Consider the following 13,355-nt stretch of genomic DNA (forward strand, 5'->3'; position numbering starts at 1 on the left):
CAGGTAAAAACGTGCAGTGTTCGGCCGAACCGGCTTTTCGGAAGCAACCACCGCCATGAATTCTGTTAAAAATTTCCAAAAATTAACTTAGTTGAAGAGCATATATATTTGCATTACGAACCGAATTTCTGCTAAATGAGTTTCAACTTTGAGCTACTAGGGCCGTAGTAGAAGGATTTTTGTTTCCAAACACTCCAAGTACCACCTATTCTGCTCTTGCAAGCCATGCAACAGCACGGTAGTATCAGTGTCATTTTCGAGAGGTGACTTGGTTCCTCCGCAGCCCGCTCAATCCAATATTGCTGTCGTTGGCATAGGCGAGTAGCATATGTACTCTTGTGAGTAGTGTGCCATGCCTTTTCACACCTGTTTCTCGTATAAAATCTTCTCCAACTGGATAATAAAGAGATCACACGACAGGCAGTCTCCTTGTTTGAAACTTCATTTGGTATAGAGCGGTTCGGAGAGGTACCTTCCTATTTTAAATCAGCAAGCGTCATCCTGCAAAGTCGTATCAGTTTTGCAGACATACCAAACTCATACATGGCTTAAAATACCTTTGAACGTATAGGGCTGTCGAAGGTGGTAGGTGTTTGTCCTGCTAGGGTCTGCTACAGGATTTGGTGCAGTGTAAACATCTGGTCTATGGTCGATTTACCGGGTCTAAAGCCACACTGAGAGGGCCCAATTATTTTGTTGACTTTAGACTTCATTCTTTTATATAGTCTGCTTGATAGTATCTTGGAGAGTAGACTTCTTCCTCTGTAGTTGGCATATACCATCTTGTCCCCTTTCTTGTGTACGGGACGTGGTATGCTGAGGTTCCAATCATCGGGTATGCGTTCTTCTAGCCAGATTGTGCAGACGAGCTGATGCATACGCCTTATCAGCGTGACGCCTCCGGTCTTAAACAGTTCAGCCGGCACCCCATCGGCTACTGCTTCCTTTTTTGTTTCTCAGCCGGGGTACTGCTATGTGGACCTCGTTCTGTCTAAGTAGTACACATTCTATACCATCATCAGGGATAAGTTCTGCAGCAAGGAAAAGTGCTCTTTTCATAACCTCATCACACTATCTGTATCAGTTACCGGAATTCCTTAATTGTCTCTGTAGTAGAATGTGTCTGCACCAATGCCATTGATTTGAAGTTTAATTCTTTGGTAGAATTTCCGGACTTCATTCCGACTCCTGTACATCTCAATTCGCTCACACTTACACCATTCTATTTGCTTTTTTTCTGCGAAATAGACCTTTCTACTCTCTCCTTATCTCCCGATACCTCTCCTTCATCTGCCGCGTTGCTATTGATTGCAGGATTGCTCTATATGTCGCTTCAGTACATCTCGATACACTTGATCGTACCATGGGTTTCTTGGGGGAGGTTTCTGGTACCCAAGTACGGATTTCGCCGCATTTTCCATGGAGTGGACAATGGTTTGCCACTGCGCCATTATATCATCGGAACAAGGAGTGCTTTCATCCAGCAGTTGGGTCAATCGAGTGAAGTATGCTGCTGCCATCTGTTGTGTTTGCCGCTTCTCAATGTCGATCTCCCGTGCAGTGTCAGATGGTATGTCGCCACACTAACACGAGTGCGAGTAATTGTCTGAATCGATGTTCGACCCTCGATCCGGTCGTACACCAAACACGCTGGTTGAATGCCTTCTCGTATTTTGATCAGGTGACAGCCATGGCCGTATGAATCATTTGCCGCGACGAAATCTATCAGCCCCGTCATTATTGGTCGTTATCTCGTGGAGGCTAAACTTTCCGATTGTTGGACCAAAAGTGTCTTTCTTCCCCATCTTCGCATTAAAATCTCCCAGAACGATTTTAATATCATGGCGGTTATATTCTCTCTCAAGGCGCTCATAGAAAATATCCTTGGTCTGCTCGTCCTTGTCCTTTGTCGGCTGATGATAAGGCTGATGTTGATTTTTTTTTTTTTTTAATACGGTTTGTGGCTAGCCTCTCATCCACTGGAGTAAAGCTGGAGACAAGGTGTTTTAGTCTCCGACTAACCATAAATCCACAAAAAAATGCATGCCTTGTTTTTTGGCAGTTATAGTAAAATTCGTCACCGTTTGGTGTTGTAGTGACGCCATTCCCAGTCCATCGCACTTCCCGTAAGGCGGTAATATTTGCCTTGTACTTCTCTAATACATCCGCCAGCGCGTATACTTCTCAAAGATCGGTCTATACTAAAGCCATATCCAAATCTAGACCGATCGGGGCCAAATTGAAGATGGATGCCGAGTGTTTTGATGTAGCATGCATAACAGGCACTTGCTTTTGCACAAGTGGCATTTGAGTGCAAAATTTAGGGTCCATGCAGTTCCCTGGTACGTACCGGATTGACCCAATGAAATCTTTCATTGGCAAGGGCTGCTGACTCAGTTTAAAACACACTGCTACAACAAAAACACCTCTGGTCCAGGTTACTTTTGACTTTTTATACCCTCCACCATAAGATGGGGGCTATACTAATTTCGTCATTCTGATTGTAACTACTAGAAATATTCGTCTGAGACCCCATAAAGTATATATATTCTTGATCGTCGTGAAATTTCCGTCCGTCCGTCTGTCCGTCGAAAGCACGCTAACTTCCGAAGGAGTAAAGCTAGCCGCTTGAAATTTTGCACAAATACTTCTTATTAGTGTAGGTCGATTGGTATTGTAAATGGACCATATCGGTTCATGTTTTGATATAGCTGCCATATGAACCGATCATGGGTCTTGACTTCTTGAGCCTCTAGAGTGCGCCATTCTTATCCGATCGGGATGAAATTTTGCACGACGTGTTTTGTTATGACATCCAACAACTGTGCCAAGTATGGTTCAAATCGGACCATAACCTGATATAGCTGCCATATATACCGATCTGGGGTTTTGATTTCTTGAGCCTCTAGCGTGCGCAATTCTTATCCGATTGGAATGAAATTTTGCACGACGTGTTTCGTTACGATATCCAACAACTGTGCCAAGTATGGTTCAAATCGGTCCATGTTTTGATATATCTGCCATATAAACCGATCTTGGGTCTTGACTTCTTGAGCCTATAGAGGGCGCAATTCTTATCCGATTGGAATGAAATTTCGCACGACGTGTTTTGTTACGATATCCAACAACTTTGTCAAGTATGGTTTAAATCGGTCCATGTTTTGATATAGCTGCCATATAAACCGATCTTGGGTCCTGACTTCTTGAGCCTCTAGAGGGCGCAATTCTTATCCGATTGGAATGAAATTTCGCACGACGTGTTTTGTTATGATACCCAACAACTGCGCCAAGTATGGTTTAAATCGGTCCATAACCTGATATAGCTGCCATATAAACCGATCTTGGGTCTTGACTACTTGAGCCTCTAGAGGGCGCAATTCTTATCCGATCAGAATGAAATTTTGCACGACGTGTTTTGTTATTATATCCAACAACTGTGCCAAGTATGGTTCAAATCGGCCCATAACCTGATATAGCTGCCATATAAACCGATCTGGGGTCTTGACTTCTTGAGCCTATAGAGTGCGCAATTCTTATCCTATTGAAATGAAATTTTGCACGACGTGTTTTGTTATTATATCCAACAACTGTGCCAAGTATGGTTCAAATCGGTTCATAACCTGATATAGCTGCCATATAAACCGATCTTGGGTCTTGACTTCTTGAGCCTCTAGAGTGCGCAATTCTTATCCGAATGGAACGAAATTTCGCACGACGTGTTTTGTTATGATACCCAACAGCTGTGCCAAGTATGGTTTAAATCGGTCCATAACCTGATATAGCTGCCATATAAACCGATCTTGGGTCTTGACTACTTGAGCCTCTATAGGGCGCAATTCTTACCCGATTGGAATGAAATTTCGCACGACGTGTTTTGTTACGATATCCAACAACTTTGTTAAGTATGGTTTAAATCGGTCCATGTTTTGATATAGCTGCCATATAAACCGATCTTGGGTCTTGACTACTTGAGCCTCTAGAGGGCAAAATTTTTATCCGATTTGAATGAAAATTTGCATGACGAATTTTATTTTTACTTTCAACAACTGTGTCAAATAAGGTTCAAATCGGTTCATAACCTGATATAGCTGCCATACGATCTGGGATCTTGACTTCTTGACCCGATATGCAATTATTATCCGATATGCATGAAATTTTGTATGACGGATCCTCTCATGACCATCAACAAACGTGTTTATTATGGTCTGAATCGGTCTATAGCCCGATACAGATCCCATATAAATCGTTCTCTCTATTTTACTTCGTGAGCCCCAATGGGCGCAATTCTTATTCGAATTGGCTGACATTTTACACAGGTCTCCAATATATAATTTAATTGTGGTCCGAACCGGACCATATCTTTATATCGTTTTAATAGCAGAGCAACTCTTTTCTTATATCCTTTTTTGCCTAAGAAGAGATGCCGGGAAAAGAACTCGACAAATGCGATCCATGGTGGAGGGTATATAAGATTCGGCCCGGCCGAACTTAGCACGCTTTTACTTGTTTTTTTTTTTTTTTAATTTTGCTGAGATATAGAGCTGGCAAACTATCGATAATCACAACATTCTATATTTTCGATAGTTGTAATAATAAATATCGATAGTATAGATACTATCGTTAAGTTCCGATCACCCATATTTCAAACGAAAATGATAAGTAAAAATCAGTAGATCGATCTCATATAGAAACAATATCAATGTACAGACCAAATAAAACCAAGGTTAATAAAGTCAGTTGGAAGTCATGAGAGAGAGAAATCATGGTACAAAATGTTAGTCTAATCGAATGAAAATTGCGCCCTCTCTAGGCGCAATGTATCTTAAAGGATACATTCAGTGTCGGATTGCTATTTCTATTAAGTTTTGCAAAGCATTTAACTTTTGCGATAGTATCCATCGGAAAAATAACAATCGATATTCAGGCAAAAAATTAAATATCGATAATATCAATAGTGTCATCGATAATGCCATCTATTGAGATAGCTCGCTAATAAAATTTTTGCACCAATAATATTTGTTGTCTCCTCCACAGCCGATTTATTAAAGCATGAAAAAAATTCTGCAAAATTCAAAACTTTTGCTTCCAGAAAATTTGAAAATTTGTAAATCGGACAACAATTGAAGGTTTAATTTGGGGGCTTGACAAGAGGTGCCCACACCACCAAGTTTTGCGCATAATCTCGTTAACATCGCAGCTATGACTTTTGAAAATTTTAAAGAGTTATCTCAACCCGTTCTCAAACGGCAGATTTTTTTTACCATTTTACCCCACTATGTGCTTGTTTGTTTATTTGTGCACTTAGGTCAAACCTAATTTTAATCAGTTTCTCTATTATGAAGTATTTCGTCGGTTCCCAACTGTTACGTTATAGAGAAGTTCAACTGTACTAAGATAATAACAAGATTCCCAAGATTCGGCCCGGCCGAACCCACCTCTATGGATTCTGATAAAAATTTATACAAAATAAATTTCGTTGAAGGACAACATTTTATTCTACACACCAAACTTTTGTTAAACCAGCAAAAATTTAAGTTTCTAGGAACCAAACAAGGATGATCGAGAGACCGATGTACATGGGAGCAATATCAGGTTATAGACCGATTCCAAATCGGACAAAAATTGCTGTTTGCAAGAGCTCAAGAAGTCAAATCGCGAGATTGGTTTATATGGGAGCTATATCAGGTTTACGCGTTCCACCGCGTAAAGCGGACGAATGGACATGGCTCTATCGACTCACAACGTCGAGAAGATCAAGAATAAATGTACTTTAGGGCGTCTTGTGTCGATTATTTCGAGGTTTTACGAATGGAATGACTAGATTAGTATACCCCCATCCTATGGTGTTGGGTATGAAAAGGACAAAAATAAAAGTCCAATTTTTAGAAAATTCAAATTCCTTGGAATTTTTTCTCTACTTTCATTTCGTTTGAGATATTTTGAGCCAAGCCATTAAATCTTCAAAGAAAATATTATCTAACTTGCAATACTAATAATGACTAATAGCTTTGACATTTGCCATAACAATTGCACAATCTTAGCAACCCACGCATATATTCTAATTAATTTTGTAATAGAAAAACCAGACAGAGAATTTCTCTTTTGCTGCAAATTAATTTATTTAATTATGTTGCGTCTCATTTTCATCCCTAGTTAAAACTTCTATGCCACGTTTAACTTTCTTCACTCAACACGAACAGAGATATTACAAAGAGTGAACGAAAAAAAAAAAAAAAACTAAAAAAAGGGAAAGAGCAGAAAAAGTAGACCAAGTAAGAAATGACTATGGAACCTTAAGTTCGGTTTCACCCAAAGCACATACAAATGAAATGAACGAAGAACCAGACTAGTTTATAAAGTCTTAAATAAAACACCAAAAGAATTAACTATACAAGCGCTTGTGTTGAAAGAATGAAAGACTTTGAGAACGTGTAATTGAAAATGAACAGAAACAAGAATCGAAAAAAAAACAAGCAAATAGTGAGGGGCTGAAAAACAAAGAAAAACTAAGGCAACGCGACCATGAAGGCAGCAAAACCATAGAAAAAACAAAATGTTGCGAATGTTTTAGTAAATGAAGCATGATGAGCTTAAGTTGCATTAGCTGCTTGTTGCAATTTTATCAGTGTGTATGTGGATGAGTGCTTTGGTTGTTAGCACACCATAGAAGACAATTCTGTTTGTTTTTTTTTATTTGTTTTAGTTGAAAATGAATTTAAAGAGATATATGAGGGCCGAGAAGAAATTTGGTATTGTTGAGATAATGAATTTAGTTTGAAAGAGAAATTCCAGAAATTGGGTTTGCAATTAAAAAGAAAGCGCAAAGAGACAAAAGAGTAGGTCACTGCCTATACACAAAATCAGCACTGGCAGTATCAACCGTGGGCCGATGGCCGTGCGAAGAACAAAAGAGTTTTGCAAAAGATGTTTGTGTTTGTTGCTATTAGCTTCGTTGGATATGTTGGATTTGAGTAAGGCAAATAAGATTTGATTTGTTTTCAATTGCGCTTATGAATCAAGTCGTCTTAAAGAGCCCAGTTCAAATTCAGAAGCATGCATCACAACTAACTCTAGTTGGAATGGTTGCAAAGCACCATGATCCATTTGACATCTCCCGCTGATGATTTTTCTTGGTCGACAATGAAATCGCGATACAGGAAACCAGTCAAATGCTTCTAGCAACAACACACTTTGGCTGACTTTGAAATGCTTTTTGCTATACTATTCTTTGAATAGAAAGCATTAAACAATGGTCTAAGGCCGGACAATATCCTGCAATGGAATCTCAATAAGATATAAAAAACTTAAAAAAAAAAAGTAAAAGCGTGCTAAGTTCGGCCGGGCCGAATCTTATATACCCTCCACCATGGATCGCATTTGTCGAGTTCTTTTCCCGCCACCTCTTAGGCAAAACAGGATATAAGAAAAGATTTGCTCTGCTATTACAGCGATATCAAGATATGGTCCGGTTTGGACCACAATTAAATTATATGTTGGAGACCTGTGTAAAATGTCAGCCAATTCGAATAAGAATTGCGCTCTTTGTGAGCTCAAAAAGTAAAATAGAGAGATCGATTTATATGGGAGCTGTGTCGGGCTATGGACCGATTAAGACCATAATAAACACGTACAGGGTGGCTGATGAATATTGCTACAATGATGAATATTGCTACATTTTTTTTTCGGTGTATGGAATACATTTTTCTTTTATTCATGTTAAATTAAATTATTAAATTAATTATTAAATTATTATTAATTAAATTAATTAATTAATTAATTAAATTAATTATTAAATTATTATTATTAAATAGAAAAAAAGTTATTACATTTTTTTTTGGTAGCGGCTTTCATCAGCCACCCTGTATGTTGATGGTCATGAAAGAATCCGTCGTACAAATTTCAGGCAAATCGGATAATAATTGCGACCTCTAGAGGCTCAAGCAGTCAAGATCCCAGATCGGTTTATATGGCAGCTATATCAGGCTATGAACCGACTTGTACTTTATTTGACATAGTTGTTGAAAGTAACAATAAAAAAACGTCTTGCGAAATTTCAGTCAAATCGGATAGGATTTGCGACCTCTAGAAGCTCAAGAGGTCAAGTCCCCAGAACTGTTTATATGACAGCTATATCAGGTTATGAACCGATTTGAACCATACTTGGCACAGTTGTTGGATATCATAACAAAATACTACGTGCCAAAATTCATTCAAATTGGATAAGAATTGCGCCCTCTAGAGGCTCAAGAAGTCAAGACCCAAGATCGGTTTATATGACAGCTATATAAGGTTATGGACAGATCTGAACCATACTTGGCACAGTTGTTGGATATCGTAACAAAACACGTCGTGCAAAATTTCATTCCAATCGGTTAAGAATTGCGCACTCTAGAGGCTCAAGAAGTCAAGACCCAAGATCGGTTTATATGACAGCTATATAAGGTTATGAACCGATTTGAACCATACTTGGCACAGTTGTTGGATATAATAACAAAACACGTCGTGCCAAAATTCATTCAATCGGATAAGAATTGCGCACTCTAGAGTCTCAAGAAGTCAAGACCCAAGATCGGTTTATATGGCATCTATATCAGGTTATGGACCGATTTAAACCATACTTGGCACAGTTGTTGGATATCATAACAAAACACGTCGTGCAAAATTTCATTCCAATCGGATAAGAATTACGCACTCTAGAGGCTCAAGAAGTCAAGACCCAAGATCGGTTTATATGGCAGCTATATCAAAACATGGACCCATTTACAATACCAACCGACCTACACTAATAAGAAGTATTTGTGCAAAATTTCAAGCGGCTAGCTTTACTCCTTCGGAAGTTAGCGTGCTTTCGACAGACAGACGGACGGACGGACGGACATGGCTAGATTGACATAAAATGTCGCGACGATCAAGAATATATATACTTTATGGGGTCTCAGACGAATATTTCGAGTAGTTACAAACAGAATGACGAAATTAGTATACCCCCTTCTTATGGTGGAGGGTATAAAAACATTTAGATTCTAGTTGCAGCTGATTGCCGAAAGGATTATTATACCCTCCACCATAGGTTGGGGGGTATACTAATTTCGTCACTCTGTTTGTAACTACTCGAAATATTCGTCTGAGACCCCATAAAGTATACATATTCTTGATCGTCGTGAAATTTTATGTCGATCTAGCCATGTCCGTATGTCAGTCCGTCCGTCTGTCCGTCAGTCTGTCCGTCCGTCTGTCTGTCGAAAGCACGCTAACTTCCGAAGGAGTAAAGCTAGCCGATTGAAATTTTGCACAAATACTTCTTATTAGTGTAGGTCGGTTGGTATTGTAAATGGGCCATATTGGTACATGTTTTGATATAGCTGCCATATAAACCGATCTTGGGTCTTGACTTCTTGAGCCTCTAGAGTGCGCAATTCTTATCCGATTGGAATGACATTTTGCACGACGTGTTTTATTATGATATCCAACAACTGTGCCGAGTATGGTTCAAATCGGTCCATAACCTAATATAGCTGCCATATAAACCGATCTTGGGTCTTGACTTCTTGAGCCTCTAGAGGGCGCAATTCTTATCCGATTGGGATGAAATTTTGCACGACGTGTTTCCTTATGATATCCAACAACTGTGCCTAGTATGGTTTAAATCGGTCCATAACCTGATATAGCTGCCATATAAATGGATCTTGGGTCTTGACTTCTTGAGCCTCTAGAGTGCGCAATTCTTATCCGATTGGAATGAAATTTTGCACGACATGTTTTGTTATGATATCCAAAATTTGTGCCGAGTTTGGTTTAAATCGGTCCATAACCTAATATAGCTGCCATATAAACCGATCTTGGGTCTTGACTTTTTGAGCTTTTAGAAGTCGCAATTCCTATCCGATTTGGCACAGATTTTGTACAATGGCTTCTCCCATGGCCATCAACATACGTGTGGAATATGGTATGAATCGATCTATAGCTTGACACAGCTCCCATATAAACCGATCTCCCGATTTTGCTTCTTGAGCCCCGAATCGGACTATAATTTGATAATGCTCCACCTCCTCCACCGCCCATATTCATTATTCCTTGTTTGCCTAAAAAGAGATACTGCGCAAAGAACTCGACAGATGCGATCCATGGTGGAGGGTATATAGGATTCGGCCCGGCCGAACTTAGCACACTCTTACTTGTTATATTTAAAATATTCATTTGTCCATATGTAGTTATAGAGTAGAGGTATAATTAGTTGTAAGGCATTTTGCAGTACCATCGCCTAGCCGAAATATTGCTGAGATGGACAAGAGTTACATTTTATGTGAGTTTGCATTTGAAATGAAAATGAAACCAATAAATGAACCCTAGACTTATTATACAAATTTTACTTTCTGCACTCTGGTGTGGATAAGTAATAATAATTAAGAGCTTAATACAGAAAATAATTCACCTCAAACTCAAAGTGAACAAAAATTTAATGTTTGAATAATCAGCATAACCAGAAAGCTATTTTATTGTACCTATTATGATGAGGATGTTAAAATGTATAGTATAGAATGTCCTTCCGTCTGTAGCGGTCACACAAACTCGTAGGCGTCTTCTCAAAGATGTTTTTTAATACCCTACACCACTACTATGGTACAGGGTATTATAACTTAGTGCATTTATTTGTAACACCCAGAAGGAAGACCCATTGATAAGTTTACCGATCAACTCAGAATCACTTTCTGATTCGATTTAGCTATACTTATTTATTTATTATACCCACCACCGAAGATTGGGGGTATATTAATTTAGTCATTCCGTTTGCAATTCATCGAAATATCCATTTCCGTCACTATAAATTCTTGATCAGCGTAAAAATTTAAGACGATCTAGCCATGTCCGTCCGTCTGTCCGTTGAAATCACGCTACAGTCTTTAAAAATAGCTAAATATTGGGTTGCCCAAAAAGTAATTGCGGATTTTTTTAAAAGCAAGTAAATGCATTTTTAATAAAGCTTAGAATAAACTTTAATCAAATGTACTTTTTTTACACTTTTTTTTTCTAAAGCAAGCTAAAAGTAACAGCTGATAACTGACAGAAGAAAGAATGCAATCACAAGCTGTGAAAAAATTTGTCAACGCCGACTATATGAAAAATCCGCAATTACTTTTTGGGCAACCCAATATATTGTCATTGACATTTCTTTTAATTGACATATTATAGCGATCGAACTACACGTCCTATTGGTATTTAGTGGGTGGGCCGGTCCCAGACTCTGTCCTAATTGTGCATACCAAATTCATAGTCAACTCCCAAAGACCTTTCATTCGATACCCATTTTGTGATGTTGGACATTTATGCCCGTTTTAAGGGTTTTTGGGCTTAAGAAGGCGCCATAGACTGCATACCAAATTCATAGTCAACTCCCAAAGACCTTTCATTCGATACCCATTTTGTGATGTTGGACATTTATGCCCCTTTTAAGGGTTTTTGGGCTTGGGAAGGCGCCATAGACAGCTTGGACCAAATTCTTTAAATAAATGTGTACTTAGCTTCCAAATATCTTTCGTTTGATACCCATATTGTCGCAATCGGTAAATATTGGGTTGCCCAAAAAGTAATTGCGGATTTTTCATATTGTCGGCGTTGACAAATTTTTTCACAGCTTGTGACTCTGTAATTGCATTCTTTCTTCGGTCAGTTATCAGCTGTTGCTTTTAGTTCATTCTAAGTTTTATTAAAAATGCATTTACTTTCTTTTAAAAAATCCGCAATTACTTCTTGGGCAACCCAATATGTCCTGTTCAGGGGTTTTGGGAGGTGGGGAGACGCCTCCGACACCAAGGAATAAATTTTTATATCACCATTGGACTCTACCTTTAAATAGCTTTCATTTGATATCCAGACACAAAAAAAAAAAACTTTGGGTAACATTTTAATACCAAGTTCGTACTCTACTCCTATATACCTTTCATCGGTGCATATGGCCGCTATAACTAAATATGAGCCGATATAGACCATGTTCGATTTGGATATCAGGGAACCTACGTATTGTTCCAAATTTCAGCGAAATGGGGTAATAAACGCGACCATTAATCGGGACATCGGTCATCTATATGGCAGCTTTAACTAAATACAGTCCCATAAGGCCGGTTCAAGAACTAAACCTGCGTATGGAAAAAGTACGAATCTGTGACAAATTTCAGATCAATATGTCGATTTTTAAAGGCCGTAGCTTGATTACAGCTGAAGGATTCACTTCACCCACTATTCAATGGTTTTGAGTATAAAAATCACTTCTTATTTTATCCTTTCCCAAACATAAAACTCCTACCCCCTTCATAATAATTTCTATTCTCCACCAGATGAGGGCAATGACGAAGATTGTACTCTAATTCAACTGCTATAGTTGCTGCTTTTGTAGCCACTTTTGTTGTTTGTCTATTAAAACTGTGTATGTGTTAAACTAGTACTTGTATTTACAACACAACACCACTACCATCACCACTAGCACCACTCACAGCATAGTGTATTCTGAGCAGGTCCTTTGTTTCGTTGTCAAACGGAAGCAGCGCAACTCTACAACTGTTTACAATTCTTGCACGAATGCCAGTTGTTCGCGTTTAGTTTATAAGAAAAAGCTTAAATAAATAGCATTAAAATGTGTTATATAATAACGTTAAAACCCTTTGTTTTCCAGCGACCGAGTCCTTGTTTAAATCGCCTTGTTGGGGGATGTTGTGTGCAATGTTTTGCCATAGTTGGCATTGAAGTGTCATGCGTGTAGTCTGCTTCAAGGATTCAACCAAAGCCTTTGAGAGGTGACATTAAGTCTGGCAATAGGTTTTTCCCAATACGTTACTGGACGCAAAGAAATTTTTAAAGTGTTATTGTTTATACCCTACATCACCACTGCGGTACAGGGTATTATAAGGAGAAGAGCTACACCCATTGATTAGTATACCGATCGGCTTAGAATCACTTCCTGATCCGATTTAGCTATGCGCGTCTGTCTGTCTGTCCGTCTATCTGTCCATCTATTTTTATGATCAAGTTACAGGTCGCGCATATTTTGTCCGATTGCCGCGAAATTTCACAAAAGTAATTTTTTTGGCCCAAGGACGAACGCTATTGATTTTGAACGAAATCGGTTCAGATTTAGATATAGCTCCTATATATATTGGGTTGCCCAAAAAGTAATTGCGGATTTTTCATATAGTCGGCGTTGACAAATTTTTTCACAGCTTGTGACTCTGTAATTGCATTCTTTCTTCTGTCAGTTATCAGCTGTTACTTTTAGCTTGCTTTAGAAAAAAAGTATAAAAAAAAAGTATATTTGATCAAAGTTCATTCTAAGTTTTATTAAAAATGCATTTACTTTCTTTTGA

Source organism: Stomoxys calcitrans, chromosome 1 (genome assembly GCF_963082655.1).
Source record: "Stomoxys calcitrans chromosome 1, idStoCalc2.1, whole genome shotgun sequence".
NCBI lineage: Eukaryota > Metazoa > Arthropoda > Insecta > Diptera > Muscidae > Stomoxys > Stomoxys calcitrans.